The sequence below is a fragment of the Zingiber officinale genome, chromosome 6A (assembly GCF_018446385.1).
Source record: "Zingiber officinale cultivar Zhangliang chromosome 6A, Zo_v1.1, whole genome shotgun sequence".
Lineage (NCBI taxonomy): Eukaryota > Viridiplantae > Streptophyta > Magnoliopsida > Zingiberales > Zingiberaceae > Zingiber > Zingiber officinale.
The window spans coordinates 117309445-117331534 of record NC_055997.1 but is presented as its reverse complement, the minus strand read 5'-3'; positions in this window follow the sequence as shown (position 1 = coordinate 117331534).

Genomic DNA, 22090 nt, shown 5'->3' with positions numbered 1-22090 from the left:
TGGGAGATCAGTTAAGCTTCATCAAATTGAATCTTTCACTTGAAGATACTACAACAAATATGAGAGGACGAATAGTCAAACTACAAAATTTGTTCTTCACTGTGGAAGAAACAAAACCGAAACTCCTAACAACAAATCCAAATTTAGGGAGTGTGGAGTACATTCTTGAGAAAAGAAAAGCCAAGATTCAAGTGCTAATTGGTTCGAAAGCATGTAAGATATATCTAAGCGTTATGTCGTTTAGGACCTGGTCAAAGTAGGAGGGGGAGCAGCGCTGGTCCTCGAAGACGCTGGGGAGAGGAAATATGGAGAAACAGGTGAGAAAATCGGAAAGGGGCAGTTCTCCGATCGAAGGCGAAGCCGCCCTGGCGGCACCGGCAAGCGAAACACACAAGGTGTGAGGAGGGATCGACGAGAGCATAAACGGGGGCAGCGGGAAGATCAAAAGTGATGGAGTTGTGTTGTGGAACCAACTCGAGAAGGGAAAAGCAGCGCAGGTTGCGATTGGAATCTCGTGGAGAAGACGAGCTCGTAAGATGTAGGCGAGAGAGGTGGCTTAAAAAAATTATCAGGAACAAAAGTCATCCATGGGAATGAATTCTAAACCCACCTAGTTAATTGAGTTTTATTCATTCCCAAATATTTAGGAATGATTTTCAAATTTTTATTCCTAAACCCATTAACCAAACACCATATATTTTTATTATTCCATTCCCTCATTCTCAAACCCTTAAACCAAACACCCTCTTAATGTCTTCAACTACTTTGAATTAACTACCATTTATGTTGTAATCAAATAAATCTTAGTCTTCTTACTCATTGTTTTTAAGTTGTTACTCTTTTAAATGTTAACTGTTCATGCCTAATTAATCTTGTGTTCTTGCCTAGTTCAAAAGCAAGATAATATCTCTAACTTATTTTCAGAACTCACTATAAGAAATTTGGGATTCAACCACATCCAATAGATAATAATTTTTCAAAAAATTATTGTTTTTTTTCCATTTACCAATGATTTTGTTAAAAACCGCTGTTGTTGACCTTCTTTTTTAAAAAAAACAATGATTTTTTAAAAATCATTGTCTTATACATGTTAAAGACAATAGCTTTTTAAAACTATTATCTATAAGCTTATTTGTTAATCCTACTATTACAATTTTAATCAATCATTGTTTATTAGTATTGCCTATATAGAAATAGACAATATTTTTATTAAACTACTGCTTATGTAAATATTTTAGGGTCTAAGACTTTTTAAAATAATTTTTTTAAACATACATACTTACTTACACTTACACATACATGAGAGCAGATCCTCTGAACCACATTTTATAGTCCAAAGAATGAATCATTTTATTCATTGGTCCATTTGAATGGACCCCTTATATTAAACAAGTGGAGTCCATCTAAATAGATTAATCATCATTTGTGATTCATCCTTAATTAGTCCATAAAATGAAGATGAGGATCCCGCTTACACATACATACTGAAGTATAAATATATTAACCTTTCCTATTCCTATTCTCCTCCTTGTCGTAGTCCCCCGACACTGCCTCCTCATCGTGCGCATGCCATGAGATCGCATCTACTTGTCGCCATCTCCACCGACTCTTCTCCCCTCTCCCGATTGACATGTCCACTCCCCACCCTCGCCGCCTCCTCTCCTCGTGCGCCGCCAGTGTTTTTTTCCGGCCCCAACCGTCCCGTGGGCTCCTCTGCCAAGAGGTCACAGCGAGCAGCCCCATCGCAACCGCCATCACATTCTGGGACACCAATGCACCTCCTTTGACCAAGCAAGCGACCCCTTCTCCGTTTCACAAACCAGGTGTCTGCCCCTCTTCATATGAGGCTACCTCAGCGATGTTGTGACCGTCGCCGTCATCGTTTCCCTCTTCACCAATTGTCTTCACCCGACGCAGCTCTCCTCTTCAACGAGCAAATTGACTTAACTCAAACATAGGATGGTGCCTTTCTGCTTCCTAGCTGCTATGATCCCTTAAACAAAAAAGCCCTCCGAGCAACCCGTGGAGCATCCTCTCAACTCCCTCTAGTTTTTGGTTCCTGGTCTCACCTAATAGCTCTAAAGTCTAAACATGATATGAAGCTATTGGTAGGTCACCCCGAGAGTACTACGAACAGATCCAATGCAATTCGCTCACTATCTCATGAACTCATGGAGTTGTTGATAGATAAACCATGCTTGGTATTAGGCAGTGAAGGGAAGGGTCTATCTAAGCAAATTGTCCAGAACTGCGAGCTATTGAGTATACCCATAGCCGATGGTTTTGAAGAAACTGTCCAGACCTTCAATAACAATTTAAACGGCCTACGATTAAGGTGAAAAATTGTTGTCTTATGCCTTTTTTCTTATAGTGTATAATAGTTTCTCAATAGCTTCCTCTTGTAGTTTGCTCGATATTTGTATTTCCATCAGCCCATTTGATATGTCTACGTCTATTTTCTAAGCTAGTGTTGCTGCATACATTTTCTATGAAGTTTATTTTGCATCACTTTTAAGTACTTCGGAAATAAATTTGCAAAACTTAAGAGGCGGCGAGACTTTATATCAATTTGTTAGGTATATAATTATGATTTCTAATTAATTTGTAATATATATTTATTTAAGTAGGAGTCCTCAAGAGTGGTGGGAAAAATATCGGAAATCCGAAAATGAAGATTTCAACATGTTAACGAGCAATGTGAGCTACAGTACTGCTTTTTCATCAGCATCTAAGCAAAAAGTCTCATGTTGCTTTATTACTCTACCTTTGTTTATTAGTGTCCTTACTTGTCATTGGTTGCTTATAAAATTTCTTCATAATATTGTAAATATTATTTTTGAATACTGGGAAAATGTATATTAAATTTTATTTTCAAATTTTATATTTTAAATGATTTATAATATTAAAAAAATTATTTTATTCTTTATTTTTTATATGAAAAAAGATAACAATTTTTCACTGTTGTAAAATTATTGTCTTTACCTTCAATGACAACGGATTTTAACTGTTGTCTTTGATTATTCCCTTTAACTACACAACCTTTAATAAGAATTTTAAAGAGGCTACGATAGTAGTGAAAAACTATTGTTGTTAGACTTTTTCTTGTAGTGGCTATTCACCCCTCCCCCTCTAGTCGACCTAACGTAGACCAACAATTGGTATCATAGTCCAACCACCTTAGAAGGATTAACCGCCAACTGAAGCAGCAAAGAAATGGTCGGACCAAGTATCTACCCGCCAAAGTTCGAGAGGGAGTTCACAATATTGAAAAAGAAAATGAAGGTATTTTTCAAAACATATTTCAATTTATTATTAATAATCAAATATGATTTTATAGTACTCAAAGATCAACATGGAGAAGAAAAGGAAGAACATCTGTGAATCAAGAATGAGCAGAACGACTTCATAGCAAATGGAAGAGTTGAATTCCACCTACTAAGTGTACTTCAACCCCAAGAAGTCAACCAGATCGACAGCTACAACTTGACAAGAACTTTGGGAGAAATTTCTAAAACTTCACAAAGGGACCTCAGAAGCAAAGCTCGCAAGACAGAACCTTCTCCGGAATCAAGTCAGCAATCGTCAACTTGAAGAAGAAGAAACAGTTGCTCAACTACATGCCAAATTCAAGGAACTGATCACCGGACTCACCAACCACGGAGAAATGGTAAACAATCGAGACACCTTGAGATACACACTTAATGCCTTCCTGACTGGATATCTATAATTGATTCCTACTATATCTCTAAGGATCTCGAGGTAAACATCTTAGAAAAGTTTATTTTTTACCTTAGAATTACACGAAACTTGATGTGTAGGACTAAGAAAAGAAAAGGGGTCACGTCAAAACTTAGCACTATAAGTTAAGCAAACTGGACCAGATTCAGGTTCATTAGCGGACGAAGACGAGCAAGCATACATTGTAAGAAAGCTAAATAAGTTCTTTAAGACTACTAAATTTAATAAGATGCAAGCCAAGAAGTTCATCCCTAGAAGAAGAAAAATTTGATGCTACAATTGTGCTGAAGAGGGACACATCAAAGACAATTGTCTAAAGCTGAATAGCAAAGAAAAAGATAAAGACAAATGGACAAGAAAGTTCAAACAATGAAACCTCAGAGCAACGTGAGATGAGTTGTCAATAGAAGAATCAGAGAATGAAGAATACATTAGAATCACACTTGCAGCCAACTACCTAGAGGAAAGCATTGATGAAGGGAGGGCTACTTTAGAGGAAAATAGCGATGAAAGGGGAGCATCCAACTTCGAATCTGATACGATAAATGAGGTATGTCTTCTACCTCCTCACCAATTATACAAAGGTATTAAACTCATTTCTAGATCTTTATGTAAACTTAGATTTAAGAATATTAAATTGAAAAAGGACAATATGGATTTGAAAACGATCTTAGCTAAAGCATGTCCACTAGAAGAATTTAATAAAATTCAAATGGAAAATTCTAAATTAAAAGAGCAATTAGAAAGATTAACAAAGAATGATGCATGCTCAAAGTTTTCAAATTTTAGAAATAATAGAGTACTAAATTGGTATATTAGGAATCATGATGGTCAAATTAAAAAAATAGCTAGACATTATGTTCCTAAAAATTATTTGATAAATCTTGTAATAGAAACTTATATTTGATTCTTAAATCATACTTAATCTAATTTAACTAATTTTTATATGAATGCTCAAAACTTAATTTGTTTTATTTTAATATTGTTTATAAAAATTAATTAAGAGACCTCCTGTTTATATTTTCTCTTCATTTTCTTTTTGTGAAAACTTAATTATTATAACCAAGGCTTGAGAGTTTGGTAGAAGTTGATGAAATTAATGGCGGTAAACCCTAATTAGTAGTCTACTTATTCTCAAGTGTTTGTGAGTGTTGTGGTGAGATTTCTCCACCCACAAGGAGCTACTTAAGATAGTCGGAGTTTGTCGGGGGCTAATCCACCTACAGATCTGTTGGTTGGTCCTAGGAATATCGTACCGGTTCCCCTGTACAAAACTTTTGTACAAATCCTGAACCTTTCCTAATAACCTATTGTATTCTTTAGAAATTAAATTCGGAATCGCAAACGGAACTTAACATTATTGATTCCAAATTTAACTTATCTGTTCTTAGTGATTTAGACTTGAATCGCAAACGATACTTAACATTATAGATCCAAATCCACCTATATTACAAATTTAATTAAATATTTATTTCAAAAATCGGCTCACAGGTCAAACATGGCGAGGCACTTAGCCTTCTTGGGTATGGGAACATCAACCACTGCCTCGACAAAGCCTCTTAACAAAATTCAATATTTAATTTCCTTATATAACCCTAGGTTTAACCAAAAAGAACAATCGAATCACAAGATCGAAAAAAAATAAAAGAAACACAACTTCGAATTATAAATCCGAACATCTAGAATCTCTAGCCTCTTGTGTTTGGTATTTCAAAACTATACAAAGAAAACTAGTATGATGCGGAATAAAATTACTAGTTATACCTTTCTTTGTAAGCAACAACATCTTGATCTTCTATCGTATTCCTCTTCTTATCTCGGACGTTGTGTGGGCAACTATCTATCGAGATGAGAACCACCCAAGCCCTTCTTCTTTCTTCTTCCAAGTTTCGGCCAAGCAAGATTCTCCAAGAAATTATAAGTCTCGGCCACCAACCACGCTCTAAGGAAAAATAGGAAACAAAACCTCCTTTCTCTTCTTCTTCTCCAAGCTAGATCCGGCCACCAAAACAAGCTCCTAGAGGTTGATGAGGTTCGACCACTAAGGAGGAAGAAAAGGAGGAGATGGGGAGATGATATGGCAGGCCACAACCAAGGAAGAAAAGAGAGAGGAAGATAGAAGAGAGTTGTCACCCATAAAGGCATCCCTACCCTCTCTTTTATATTCCTTGGTCTTGGCAAATAAGGAAAGTTTTATCAAAACTTCCTTATTCTCTTTTCCAATGAAAAGGAAAGTTTAATAAAATTTCCTTTCAACCAATACATGGCCGGCCACCTTAATCCCTCCCAACATGGCAAGTTTTAATCACAAAATTAAAACTTCCTAATTTGTTTCCAGAAAATTTTTAAAATAAAAATTTCTATAATAATTTTCCCTTCATGGTTGGTTATAAAAGGAAACTTTTGTAAATTAAAATCTCTCTATTAAAACATGTGGATGAATTTCAAAAAAGAAAGTTTTATTAAAAATTAAAATCTTCCTTTTAATTCTACAAATAAGGAAAGATATCAAAACTTTCTTTTAATCTTTTGTAGAAAGCTATAAAAGGAAAATTTTATAATTTTTAAAACTCTCTTTTAAATCATGAACATGGTTACAAAAAAGAAAAGTTTTATCAAGAATTAAAATATTCCTTTTAACTATAAATAAGGAAAGATATCAAACCTTTCACTTAATCTTTTGTAGAAAGCTATAAAAAGAAATATTTAAATTTTAATCTCTTTTTTAAAACCATGGCTTCCACATGTGGAAAAATTTTAAAAATCAAAGTCCTTTTATTTACTTGTGGCCGGCCCGCCTAGCTTGAGCTCCAAGCATTGGCCGGCCACCACAATGGCTCAACCTTTTGGCTTTCGCCGGCCCAAGCTTGGACTCCAAGCTTGCTTGGCCGGCCACCTAAGGTTGGGTAGGAAAGTGGGTATAGATGGGTATAATTCTCTATATACAAGAGGCTACAATAGGGACCGAGAGGAGGAATTAGTTTTAGTCTCCCGATGAAATTAAGCTTCCCGTGTTTGCCCCGAACACTCAACTTAATTTCATCAATAATAATTCATACCACTAAAGAATTATTATTGAACTACCGCACCAATCCCAAATTACATTTTGGGCTCCTTATTATGAGTGTATTAGTCTCCGTGTGTTTAAGATGTCGAATGTCCACTAATTAAACAAGTTACTAACAACTCACTTTAATTAATATCTTAGTCCAAGAGTAGTACCACTCAACCTTATCGTCATGTCGGACTAAGTCCACTTGCAGGATTTAACATGACAATCCTTATGAGCTCCTCTTGGGGACATTATCAACCTAGATTACTAGGACACAGTTTCCTTTTATAATCAACAACACACACTATAAGTAATATCATTTCCCAATTTATCGGGACTTTTGATTTATGGAGCTAAATCTCATCCTTTGATAAGTCAAATAAATAAATACTAAATATATGTGCTTGTTATTATATTAGGATTAAGAGCACACACTTCCATAATAACTAAGGTCTTATTCTTTTATTAAGTCGGTATAAAAAGAACTTACCTTAAATGGTCCTGCTCAATACACTCAGAGTGTACTAGTGTAATTTATTAGTCAAGATAAACTAATACCTAATTACACTACGACTATACCAATAGTTTGTTCCTTTCCATCTTAGTCGTGAGCTACTGTTTATAATTTATAAAGAACCGATAACATGATCTTCTGTGTGTGACACCACACACCATGTTATCTATAATATAAATTAATTGAACAACTACACTTAGCATATAAATGTAGGCATTTGATCAATGTGATTCTTAAATGTTTATATAAAAAGCTAAACTTTTAGTATATACTCTAACAGGATCGGGATCGTCCACCTTACGGACAGTCGTGGAGTAGGAGCCCTAATCTCCGAACCATCTTAAACAACGTGTTAGCGATTTGCATTTTCTTTCTTAGTTTTAGTCTTTAGCTTGTTTGTTTTGTATTATTCCACTGCGCAAGCTAACAATAGTGTAGGAAGCAATTATTTGGGGGTGTCGTCTATCCAACCCCTCTTCAAACCGACCACCGATCCCTTACAAGTGGTATTAGAGCAGAGGTTGCACTTCACCGGACTAATCGCCGAGAAGAGCAAATACAAGAAGATGACCGACTTGATTGAACCGCCGAAGTTCAAAGGAGGAAGCTTATGGGACATCACCTTTTGGATGGTGGAGATGAAGAACTTCTTCAAGATGAATTGGGACACAATGATGGTCGTCAAGGAACCATTCGAAGTCCCGAATGACAAGAAGGGAAAGAAGCTCCGACCACGACATTGGACGAAGGAGTAAACCTCAAGATTGGAGGCAAACAATAAGGTAATATCGTTTTAATTGATATATTGTCTTCTAATGTGATGAGGTGTGTAGGTGAGTACGAGAATGCTCACGATTTGTAGAGCAAGATAAAGAAGATACAATGGGAAGAACTCATCCCTACACAAGAAGAAAGAAAATCCGAAGAAACGGATGAAGAAGCTCAAGTAGAGGAGGAGCAACCGGAAGGTGACGAGTGCTCAACTTCCGAGGAGGAAAAGGATTAAGAAAGGCCATCCACAAGTGTGGATAAGGAAGATGAGGCATCATCCACATCCTCAAGGATTGAAGGAGAATCCAAGACAAGTGAAGAGGATGAAGAAGAGGTCTTGGAAGTGGTCAACCTAGCAAGCACCTCCACCGAAGTCAAGTCAAAGGACCATATCATTTGCTTCGGTTGCAATGAGAAGGGACACTACAAGAGTAGGTGTCCAATGGGTAAGAAGAAGGTATCTCCTAAACTTAATTCAATTCATTTTGAATCTAATTTGAATTGTAGGAAGAAGAAGGAGAAGAAGCACATAGTGTGCTTCACGTGTGGTGAGCGGGGTCACTACCACACCAAATGCCCCAAGAAAGGAGAAATCAAGAAGATAGCTCAATTAAAGAAATGGAAGAAAGAGAAGAAGAAGAAAAGCTCAAGTCGAGGGGGAGCTTCAAGGGTAAGCGAGGTATACCCTAACTTGAATCGTAATTCAAATTCTTATGTTTCCATGCATGCTAGGAAAAATAATGATAATCATTATGTAGCAATGAAAATTTTCAGATTTAGATATCATGATAGAAGTAGGGTTAATGTAGATCAAAACCCTAAGGCATCCATTCATGATAACTCTATAAAAGGTATACCTAAGGAGACTCAAGGCATTAATCCCAAGAAGGGGAGACATATGCCTAGAAAAATGGGTAGGTCTAGGAATGTCCATGGTGGATATGTTGACTCTAGGTTTAGGAACCCAGAAAGAGAAAATCAAGCTTTGAAGGCAAAACTTGATCGTTTGGAGAAAATCCTAGAAAGATTTAATGTTGGATCTAAGAGTTTAGGTATGGTGTTGGGTAGTCAAAGACCCAACAATGATAGATCAGATTTGAGATACCGATCTAGTGGCTCTAATGCTAAGGGAAAGTCATATACTAGGATTGCATATGACTATAGCAAGAAGAAGCCAATAAATGACAAGGAAATGTCATTTAATGGTAAGAATAAATTAACCAAAGACAATGTGTCCAAGGTTAAAAGGTTAGGTTTGTAGGCCAAGTGTCATCGGAGGTGCACCGATGTGGCCTAGCCATTGTGGATGAGTCACCTAGGGAGGTGGTTAAGGCTAAGAGCTATAGGGGAAACTCAAAGAGTCAATTTGGGACCAATGGCAAATGGATCTCAAGTGGGTACTACTTGGGAGTTTAGGTTCGGTCATAGAATGTGCCAAGTGGTTTAGAGACGAACTTGAGTCTCAAACCTAGGGAATTGGCACAAATGAGATGTGTTTCATGTTTAGAAATATGACATTGGGGTCATATAGCATGATAATTTATTTTGAATGTATGGATGCCATATAAACCAGTGCTAGGGATGCATTGTGGGTTAGTATGGACAAATACATCAAGAGGAAACCAAAATAGGACTTTAGGTCAAGCTTCAATTGAATTTTTTAGCTAGTTTTATGTTTTGTGTCAATCTATATATATATATATATATATATATATATATATATATATATATATATATATATATATATATATATATATATATATCCCAAGTAAACATTGATAAAATAGACCTCTCTACAAAATTTGAGAATTTTTGGAAGTCTATGGAATTTCTGGTGCATTTCTGAAGTTGACTCAGAAAGGCTGATTTTTGCATGAATAGTATACCAGTCGACTGGTAACAGTGTTTTTGAGCACAGAATGTCTCTGTAAGCTCGTTTTGGTAAGGTCAGTCGACTGGTACTTCTGGCAGTCGACTAATACCAGTCTGAAATTGTTTTCAACACTGGATTTTGACCGTGTTAACTCGTTCAGATGTATGAGATCCATGGGGGATAAATACACGAGTTTAGGGTTAGTTGGATGATAAGTTTTCAACAATTGAGATATTGTTTGAAAGCTTTTTGGATGTTAGGCAAAGGGGGAGAAATAAGGTTTAGTTGGGAAAACTTTAGTGTCTTTACGTAGGGGATGTCTTGTGATAGGTTCTTAAATATCCCTGTTGGAAATTCCTAACTCAATGGGGAGCTTAGGTGTAGGGGGAGCTTTGGGATAGGTTCTAATGCATGTTGCATTTTGTTTCAGCGGTGTAAGTCCAAGTGTGTAGCCTTGGCAACATAAGTCCATTCGGTAGTGTAAGTCCAAGTGTGTAGCCTTGGCAACGTAAGTCCATTGTTTTTAGCATGTTTATTTGCTATTTATTTTCCCTAACTTAAACGTATTGTCAAACATCAAAAAGGGAAAGATTTTTAGCATCAACGTAAGTCCATTTTGTTTCAGGATAATAGTAGGATGTGCAAATAGATTAACTCTGTGGTTGTATGCTTCAATTATTATGGCCTATTGTAATTGTGTGTGATTGGACCCTTGGACATGTCAAGGACATTTTATATGTGTGCATGATTGTACTTATTAAATACAGCAGGAGCTGTATTAGATTTAGGATTTTACATTTTGTTTGATCTAGACTTTATGTACATTCCCTTATGGAATATAGGATCGAAATATATAAAATTTTATTTTTGTCGAGGATCGTATCCTTGCGAGACGTGGTGCTATTTGAGGACTAGAGGCGCAGCAGAAAAGGAAGCTCGATGGACGCGACGACATGAGCCCTAAGGCTGGCGGCTAGTTTTGACGACTACTAGGGCTGGCGACACACGAAGGACAGTGATGGAAGAGGCCATAATAGTTGGAAAATTATTTTTCCATATTTATTGTTTTTTATTTGCTATGATGTGTGCGTGTGCATGTGATGTGTGCTTACATGATAAAATCCTCATCTTAAATAACTAAGTGGGAGAGAGATTTATAAATAAATTCCACGGTCTTTATTATTGGTTTGTAAGTGATGCAAATAAACTTATGCGTTGGCTCTGAGTGCCTCCCTCTACATCGGATGAGTTTGTTTATGGATCACTAGATCAAACTTTCTTTATGGATGGTTATAGGAAATTATTTAGGAGCATGTGATCTTCTCTAACTGAAGGGACACAATCCTATTTAATGGACTAAGTATCAAGTAATGTTATACACTTAGACGCATTTAATAATATTCTCCCCATCGGAGTCACTGCTATTATTTATGTGACTAAAGGAATACCAACTATTAATTTTATTTGCCATAAAGTTAGGTTGACAAGAATAAAATTAACGGGTAAAAGCTCCTCTTGCAAATGATTGAATTTGTATACGTCCACACTATTGTGACATACAAAATTCACGGTGTTTTGAAATGTTGGTGAATTTAAATAATATTGTTTGAGGACTCAATATTATTCTAAATTCTAAAGTATTGACCAAAACCTATTTTGTGATTTTTAGGATGACTTTCAACCCACTGGCTATTATTCTGAAAGAGAACAAACTTACTTGTCTAAATTACATAGATTGGAAAAGAAACCTGGACATTGTCCTAACTGCTGAAGGCTATAAGTTTGTACTATTAGAGATCTGCCCTAATGAGCCTAATAGTGATTCTAGTGAAGAGGAGATTGAGTATCATAAGAAATGGGTCAAGGCAGATGAGATGGCGCGGTGTTACATTTTGGCTTCTATGTCAAATGTGCTGCAACATCAGCATCAGTCCATGCCTACTACCTATAACATGATGTACAATCTCATGGAACTCTTCGGACACCAGAATCGGACTGCTAGGCAAGAGGCTATGAGAAATTTGATGACAGCCACCATGAAAGAGGGGACACCCGTAAGGGATCATATCCTCAAGATGATGGCTTACTTGAACGAGATACAAATCCTTGGAGCTGAAATCGATGGGAAAACTTAGATCGATATTATTCTCCAAACGCTACCCAAAAGTTTTGAGCGGTTTCCCCTGAACTATAATATGAATAAAAGGATTTATTCATTGGCAGAACTACTGACAGAACTTCAAGCAGCAGAAGGGATATTTCGTCATAATTCTCAAATTCACTTTGCTGAAAATATTTCTACTTCTAAGTCGAAAGGCAAGAAGAAGAAAAAGAAACAAGCTGGCTCGGCAAAGAAAGTGAATCGATCTCTAGGTACTGGATTAGAAGAAGGAATGAAGAAGCCGAAGGGAAAGTGCTTCATTTGCAAGTAGTCTGGACATTGGAAGGCGGACTGTCTTCATAGGAAAGAGAACAATAAAGGTATATCTTACTCTCTAGTAGTTGAAACATGTTTAGCGGTGTTATATACTAGTACATGGTATGTAGATACAGGAGCCACTGATCATGTCTGTAATTCATTGCAGGGGTTCTAGGAAACCCGTCAACTATATGAAGGAGAGATAACCATCTACATGGGCAATGCTACGAAAGTGGCAGCTGTTGCAGTGGGAGATGTCTACTTATCATTTGATAGGAATAGAATTTTGATTTTGAGAAATTATCTTTATATACCAAGTTTTAGAAAGAATGTAATTTCAGTTTCTAAACTATTTTTGGGTGGATATACTGTTTCTTTTGATGACAAAGTGATTGTTAAGAGAAATAGGATAATTATCTGTTCTGGTACATTAATAGTCAATTTGTATACTCTAAATCTGATAACTTCCACAAAGTAATAAATGTAAATTAATAACACATCCTCTAATTCTAATAAGAGAAAGGAACCTTCAAATATGAGCCAAACATATCTTTGGCATCTAAGACTTGGTCATATTAACTTGAGTAGAATTCAAAGGCTAATAGCCGATGGACTCTTGGGTTCATTAGTGTTGGAAAACTTTCCAACTTGCGAATCTTGCTTGGAAGGAAAAATGACCAAGAGACCTTTTAAGGTCAAGGGGTATAGAGCAAAAGATGTATTGGAATTGGTTCATTCTGATTTGTGTGGACCTATGACTATCCAGGCGAGAGGTGGTTTCGAATATTTCATCTCTTTCATAGATGACTATTCGAGATATGGGTATATTTACTTGTTGCGCCGCAAGTCTGAGTGCTTTGATAAGTTCAAAGAGTACAAGGCTGATGTGGAGAAACGTCACGGTAAAAGTATCAAGACACTACGGTCTGATCGTGGTGGTGAGTACCTCTCAGGAGAATTTAGAAATTACTTATCAGAGGTTGGGATTCAATCCCAATTATCTGCACCTGGTACACCCCAACAGAATGATGTGGCAGAATGAAGGAACAAGACTCTTATGGAGATGGTTAGATCAATGATGAGTTATTCAGAATTACCAAATTCGTTATGGGATATGCTTTAGAAACGACAATGTACATTTTGAACTTAGTACCTTCTAAATCAGTACCCTCTACTCCCACGGAATTGTGGAATGGGCGTAATCCTAGTCTAAGTCATATTCGAATATGTGGTAGTACAATACATGTACTGAAGGGAGATACTGATAAGTTGGAATCTCATACAGAAGTTCGCCTGTTTATAGGTTATCCCAAAGGAACGAAAGGTGGTTTGTTTTATAGTCCTAAAGATCAGAAGGTCATTGTTAGCACGAATGCCTGATTTTTAGAAGAGGACTATGTAATAAACTATAAGCTCATGAGTGAAATTGTTCTAGAAGAAATGAGAGATGACACGTCTACTTTAGTACCAATAGTGCAAGATGAAATATCACAAGAAACTGCAACACGTATCACAAATGATACACAACTACAGACAGTGCCTCGTCGTAGTGGGAGGGTTGTGAGGCAACCTGAAAAATTCATGTTTTTAGGAGAGTCTTCGAACTTGATCCCAGGTAAACATGAACCTGATCCCCGAACATATGACGAAGTGCTCCAAGATAAAGATACAACATCTTGGCAAGGAGCAATGAATTCAGAAATAGAATCTACGTATTCTAACAAAGTCTGGGAGCTAGTAGAACCATCAAATACTGTAAAAGCTATTGGATGTAAATGGATCTACAAAAGGAAAAGAATGACAGACGGGAAGGTGGAAACCTTCAAAGCAAAACTTGTTGCGAAGGGGTATACTCAGAAAGAGGGAATCGATTATGAGGAAACTTTTTCACCAATAGTTATGCTTAAGTCTATCTGGATACTCTTATCTATTGTTGCTCATATGAATTATGAGATTTGGCAAATGGATGTCAAAACAGCTTTCCTTAACAGAAGTCTTGAAGAAAACATCCATATGAAGCAACCAGAGGGGTTTATTGCAAAGGGCAAAGAGCATCTAGTATGTAAGCTCAATCGGACTGAAGCAAGCTTTAAGGTCTTAGAACATCCGGTTTAATGAAGTAATCTAGTCTTATGGATTTATTCAGTATCCGGATGAGTCTTGTGTATACAAGAAGTATGATGGAAACGTGATGGTATTTCTTGTACTATACGTAGATGACATTTTGTTAGCTGGCAACAATATCAAAGTGTTATCGGAAGTAAGGGTATGGTTGTCCAAGCAATTCGGTATGAAGGACTTGGGAGAATGTGTACATATTCTCAAGATCAAAGTGATAAGGGATCGCAAGAAAATAATGTTGTACTTATCCCAAGCTTCATATATTGATACGATCCTAGCTCATTTTAGCATGTAAGACTCCAAGAAAGGTTTTTTACCTTTTAGGCATGAAGTATCTTTATCTAAAGAGATGTATCCGAATACATCAAAAGAGATAGAAGAAATGAAAACAGTTCCTTATGCTTCAGCTGTAGAAAGAGATAGAGAAGTATACTAAAAGTCTAGCTTTTATAAACATTTATTTTGAAATAAGAATCACATTGGTCAAATGTCTACATTTATGCTAAGTGTAGTTGTCCATTTAATTTATATTGTAGATAACATGGTGTGAGGAGACACACAGAAAATCATGTTATCAATTCTTTATAAATTATAAGTAGTTGCTCACAACTAAGATGGAATGGGACAAACCATTCGAATGGTTATAGTATAATTAGGTATTAGTTTATGTAAAATACCGAACTAGATAATAATTAAATAATAAGGTTTGATAGGCCAATAGCCTTAACAGAATTTTTAGGAATTTTTAGAGATTTTCTGAGAATTTTTCGGATCTCATATGACATATTTTAAGGGGATCAATTATTAGGTTGTAGGAGAGCCCGTTTGGATATCCCAATTAAGTGGGAGTTGATTGAGAAATTAATCTAGGGCTTAATCAAAGATACCTAAGTTTATAAATCCTTTTCTCTTCTTTACCCGTGCCTAAGCCCTTCCCCACCGCCGACTCTCCCGATCCCTTCCCTCTACCTCTTGCGCCGACTCCTCTTTCTCCCTCTCTTCCGCACGATCGACGCCGATGACCCTCTCATCGCCGGCGTCGATTCGCCCTCTTCGGTCGCGAGCGAGAAGTGGTCCCTCTCCGAGCTTCCTCACGCCATCACAGATGCCGCAGAACGTGATTTTGGCTTTTCCTTTGCCCTAGCACCGGCCGCCCCATCACCACCCTCTCCTCCTCACGCGAGAACCAGAGACGCACGCCGCCACACCCGATCACTTGGCGTTGATCGAGCTGCAGCTCGCGGGAGCCTTCTAACCCCTTCACCCCGCGCCGATAGCCCCGCTAGGTATCCCTCTCTTCCGATCCTTGCCCCGCACCGATCAATCTTCAGTGAAAGGGAAGAAAATCTGAGCCCTAACTTCACTGGATTTGGAGCTTGCTGGATTCAGTGGAGGTCTGTTTGAGGTAAGGCTTTGTTTTGGATTTTTGGGATGTGGGATGCTTCTTCTAGATAAGTCCATCATTTTTCTTGGATTGGTTGTGTTCTATTTGAAAGGGATTCGGGATGTATAGATAGGTTTCGATTTTCGTTGATCTTGCGTTGTTTTATTTGCGAGGCTTTTGTACTCTTGGATGTTGATCAGATTTGGGTTTAGATGCGATGAAGGTCTTGTTCTTCCTCTGGTTAGCGATAGTTTTGGTAAAGGGCAGATTGGTTTCAATGTTGTGTGGTTTCTTCATGGTGGATTTGGTTCTTCCTTTAGTAGGTTTCGTAGGTTGCAAATTCGTTTCATTGTTGAATGACTTCTCTATGTTGGGTTTGATTTTCCTGTAGTAGATTAAGAGGTGGTAATGAGATTTTAATATGGTTTAAGTTTTATGATGATTTTGGTTTTTAGTTGTTCAATGGAACAGATTCCTACTGGTGTGATTTAGGTTGTGTAGTGAACAAAATTAGGTTGGTTTTAACTTGAGTGTAGGTGCTGTGAGAAATCGTGTTTTACTGCTGCCTATTAAATTGGGTTTGGGATTAGCTAGTTGTAGTTTATGCAATTAGTTAAACTGTACCTTATGTGATTTACAGGGCTATAATTCGAGACGAGCACTTTGACGTGAAGATTGTTTAGCTCGGCCTACATTTAAGGCGAGTACTTCTTGCTTTGTTTTCTTTTAGTACTTTGACCTTAGTGCATGAATTATTTTGGATAAAAGACTGTTTACCTTGACTCCACTCTTACTTTCCTGCCCTTGATACTTCCACGCAATCTTTGAGAAATTCGTTCCATGTCTATACAGTCTCTTATTGTTGTCCATGATCAGTAGCAGATACTAGATACCATGTTTGTATGCTTGGACTGTTGCTTATTTATGTACGATATTGAGCATGCTGGCTTCATATAGCATACCTGTTTCTGCTTATATATATACGATGATTGTTGCATTGTTCGCATCATGTCATTGCATGCATGCCGCATCCTCGGCCACTCGAGAGAGTGGTAGCTGGAGTTGATGTCGCTTATCCTGTCGTGCCGCACTCGGCCACTCGTGTGAGTGGTAGCTGGAGTACGAGCAGCAGGGACCCCGTCGCAGATGTAGCTAGTTAGCTACTATGCAATTGTCCCCTCGGCCACTCGTGTGAGTGGTAGCTAGAGTGGTGTACAATCTGTCACTGACCCGGCCTCTCGACCATACAGGGGTCATGGTGCAGAGAGGTGGGCGGGAGTGACCATCCGTGCATACGCTGTTATTATATTTGTTTTGACTGCTGCTGTCTATATATGCTGTTATTGTTTACTGTTGATGTTGTTGTTCACATATGCTAATATGCTTACTTAAGTTGAGATATATTCTCATTGTGGATGTTTAGTCATTGGAAATTTGTATATATACCTTGCTTATTACCTCTATAGTTATGAGCAGTATTGTAGCAGATTAGTACCAGTTCTGACCTACTATACCTAGCCTAGGATATGGTTTCAGGTATGAGCATTTATTTTGGGTTCTATTGTAGTATCTGCTATTCCTTTATGAGACTGTATACTCTTGGCTCACTTTCTAGTTGTACGTTATATTCATGCACTATCTTTCTATACCCGCTAAGTTTCAATACTCACCACCTCGCAAATTGGTTTTCTTTCGCCAGGTAGCAGTAGATTATTCATGGATGCTTGGAGAGATGCCGGTTGCCAATCCTGGGTCCCGCGTCATATTCGAAAATTGATTTTGGTTCTGTTTCTCTTTACTTGCATTTCGTATTCGTTGGATTTGGTGTTGTGAGAACTATGTTTTGATACTTGTTAGGTGGATTTGGTATTTGTGATGTTTTGATAACTTTGCAATTGGTGGGTTTTCTCTTCGTTTTCTTTCCGCTGTGCTTATTTTATTTTTTTTGTCCAGCCGAGTAGGCTGAGTATATTAAACTGCGTGGTTGTGTTGTTTCCATTTTCTATGGTATATATATTCCAGCCGAGTGTGACTGATGTATATTTTGTATGTAATAATGTTTCATATTGTCCACCGTACAAGGGAGGTGCTGTCGAAATTTCTTCGGACAGGGGCCCCCCGGGGCGTGACAGTTTATTTTGACTAATAAATTACACTAGTACACTATGAGTGTATTGAGTAGGACCATTTTAGGTAGTTTCTTTTTATACTGACTATATAAAAGAACAAAACATCTGTTATTATAGAAGCGCGTACTCTTAATCATGATATAATAACAAGCATGTATACTTAATATTTATTTCTTTAATTTATCAAAGGGTGTGATTTAGCTCGTTAAATTAATAGGCCCGATAAGTTGGGAAATGATATTATTTGTATGGTGTGTTGTTGATTATAGAATGAAACTGTGTTCTAGTAATCTAGGTTGATGATGTCCCCTTGAGAAGCTCATAAGGATTGTCATGTAAACCCTGCAGGTGGACATAGTCTAACATGACAATAAGGTTGAGTGGTACTACTTTAGGAGCTAGATATTAATTAAATGAGTTGTTAGTAACTCATTTAATTAGTGAGCATTCAATATCTTAAATACAGGGAGACTAACATACTCATAATAAGAAGAGCTCATATTGTAATATGAGATTGGTGCGGTAGTGCAATAATAACTCTTTAGTGGTATGAGTTATATTATTGATGAACTTGAGTTGGGTGTTCGGGGCGAACACGGGAAGCTCAAGCTCATCGGGAGACCAAAGACAATCCCTCCTCTAGGTCCCTATTGTAGCCTCTTATATAAAGCCTTATATCCATCCAAAGTCTAGCTTCTTAAGGCTCAAGCTAGGGTCGGCTAAGCCTTGCTTGGAGACCAAGCAAGGGGCCGGCCAAGCTAAGCTTGGAGCCCAAGCTAGGGTCGACCAAGCCTTGCTTGGTGCCCAAGCAAGGGGCACCAAGCAAGGGGTCGGCCACACCATGATTAAGAAGGAAGTTTTATTTTTTGTAAAATCTTTCCTTTTATAGAGATTCATAAAAAGGATTTAAAAGGATGATTTTAATATAAAACTTTTCTTTTTTAGATTTGTCACAAAAGGAAATAAAAGGAATTTTATTTTGTTAAAAACTTTCCTTTTATGTTGGTTTTAAAATAGAGTTTTAAATTTTAAAATATTTCCTTTTATAACTTTCTACAAAGGAATAAAAGAGATATTTGAAATCTTTCCTTATTTGTAGTTATCTATAATGTAAAAGAAAGATTTTAATTTTTTGATAAAACTTTTCTTTCTTGAAACCATGTTTTATTTTAAATCTTATCTTTTATAGATATCTATAAAAGGATTTAAAAGAGAGAGATTTTAATTTATAAAATATTCCTTTTATAACTATCCACAAAAGGGATTTTAAAAGAGAGATTTTAATTTTGTTTAAAAATTTTCCTTGCTTAGAGCATAAGCTTGTGGCCGGCCATATCATGATAAAAAGGAAGTTTTATTTTTTGTTACAAAACTTTCCTTTTTTGCCAAGACCAAGGATTATAAAAGAGAATGAGGGGTGTCTCACCCAATAACACATCTTCTATTCCTCTCTTCCAATCCTTAGTGGTCGGCCCTTGTTCCTTTTCTCTTCTCCTTTCGTTTTCTTCCTTGGAGGTCGGCGGTATCAAAGGTGGGAGATCTCTTGGTGGCCGGTTGATTGAAGGAGAAGAAGAAGAGAAGGAAGCTCTCTTGTCTAGCATCCCTTGGAGGTTAGTTGGTGGCTGGATCTTAGAAGCCTTGGAAGAAGCTTGGGTGGATTTTCTCTTGGAAGATCGTCGTCCACACGACGTCCAAAAGAAGGAGAGGAATACAATAGAAGATCAAGAGATCTATAAGCTACGAAAGGTATAACTAGTTATTAGTTTCCGCATCATAACTAGTGCATCCTTTTGTATAGATCTTGTAAAACCAAACACAAGAGGTAATCGGTTTTAAATTATCATTTTTGTTATCGATTTTATTTTTTGATTTCATGTTTCGATAATGTATTTTTATTGAGGTCTCTGTAGTTAAACCTAGTTTACTGTAAGAAGTTAAATATCCAATTTCTTTGTGAGGTTTTGTCTAGGAAGTGGTGGATGATCTTATACCCAAGAAGACCTAGTGTATCGCCATGTTTAACTTGGAAGTCGATCTTTGAAATAGATATTTGATAACTTCTGTAATATAGTTTAACTTAGGAAGATCACATCGGTTGAACTTGGAGTAAGAATGTTAAGTTTCGTTCTCAATCCAAGTTTAACTTCTAAAGAGAAATTTGGATTAATAATGTTAAGCATCGTTTGCAATCCAAATTTAACTTTAGTAGAACACATGGGTAGCTAGGGTAGTTTTATGCTTGCATAAATTTTTGTACAAGGGAACTAGAACGGTATTCCGAGTAGCAACCAACAGTTGGAGCAATCCCAATGGTCCGTGCGATCATGTGTTTTGGTGTTTGGGCAAAGAGTTTAAGTTATGTTCGCCCTTATATTTGATATGTATATGTGAGTATGCAGGTTTGCAGGATACACATGTGACTCAAGTTGACGTCTTTGGGTCCGGTGAAGGATGGAGCATCCAAGGGACCGTGGACAAGGTAACAAGGACAAGGGCCGAGGGAAGCGACTTCGAGGCATACGTGAAGGATGATATTGGGGACGAGCCGCGGGCTTGTATGCATCCGAGGGACGAGAGCCAAAAGAAGTAGGCTTAAAGGCAAGAGGTCAAGGTTGCAAAGAAGCGTCAAGTGAGTCTAAAGGTGAGGGTCCGAGTGTTGAGAGATTGTACTCGGGGTAAAATCCTAGGTTTAGAGTTTTACTGTAGCAGTAGTGTAGCAGTCGACTGATGTTTTCATCAGTCGACTGGTGCAGTCGACTGGGAGCGAACAGAATGCTTCTGTTCGTTCGGTCAGTGTGGAGCAATCGACTGTTACTTTTACCAGTCGACTGTATCGGGTCGTTGGGATGTAACGGTCGAATTTCCACAAGAGGGCAGTCGACTGATGGTTTTGGCAGTCGACTGGTAGGTGGGGTTTCCAACCCATGACCTATATAACCAAGGCTTGGGAGCTTGGTAGAAGTTGTCGAAATTAGTGGTGGTAAACCCTAATTAGTAGTCTACTTGTTCTCAAGTGTTTGTGAGTGTTGTGGTGAGGTTTCTCCACACACAAGGAGTTACTTGAAATAGCCGGAGTTTGCCGGGGGCTAATCCACCGACGGATCGGGATCGTTCACCTTACAGACAATCGTGGAGTAGGAGTCCTAATCTCCGAACCACGTTAAACAACGTGTTAGCGGTGTGCATTTCCTTTCTTAGTTTTAGTCTTTAGCTTATTTGTTTTATATTATTCCACTGCACAAGCTAACAATAATGTAGGAAGTAATTATTTGAGGTGTCATCTATCCAACTACTCTTCAAATCGGCCATCGATCTCTTACAGAATTTGGTAATAAAATTATAATTCATCTCTAATTTTGTAGTAATTTTATGATGAATAAAATTGACAATGAATTTGTTGATAAAAAAACATTCATAGCTATTTTCCCTAAATTCATCGTCAAATTAGCAATAAGAATTTTGGGGAAAAACAATCATCCTAGATTTCGTATCCAAAATTTTTACAATGAAATTTTTTTATAAATTCATTCCTGAATTAATCCCTAAACATTGTATTTATTGTAATGTATGACTTGACTGTCATGTTATATTGATCTTGATCGTCATATTATCCGTGGAGTCTGCTCGTTATCACACGTATCATACAATCTAAAATAGATGATTCAATTTCATATTCCACCTATTAATTAAATCTAAAAAGAAAAATAGGTAGACTCATCGTCCGACGGTCAGCACATTAGGTTTTTGAGCATTATAGACTTTAAAAAGTGCACGATTGGAGAATTGAACTCTCAACGCTGAGTATATTTGTTGTACTGACTCAACGTGTCTGACGACGATATTTAACATTATTAACTGAACATGGTGGATAGTTGCTGTGGAAATTATTTAATTATTTGATAGAAATAATTAAGGAGCATCTGCCAAAATTATTTAAATCATAAAAAAATATTTTAAATTATTTAAATAAATCCGTAATAAATGAGATCAAAGTCTAATTATTAGAAATCTTAATTTGCTTATTGGCATTTGATGTGTTGATGAAGAGGGGTCCCGCCTAGGGCTAGGGCTAGGGCTAGGGCTGTAAAT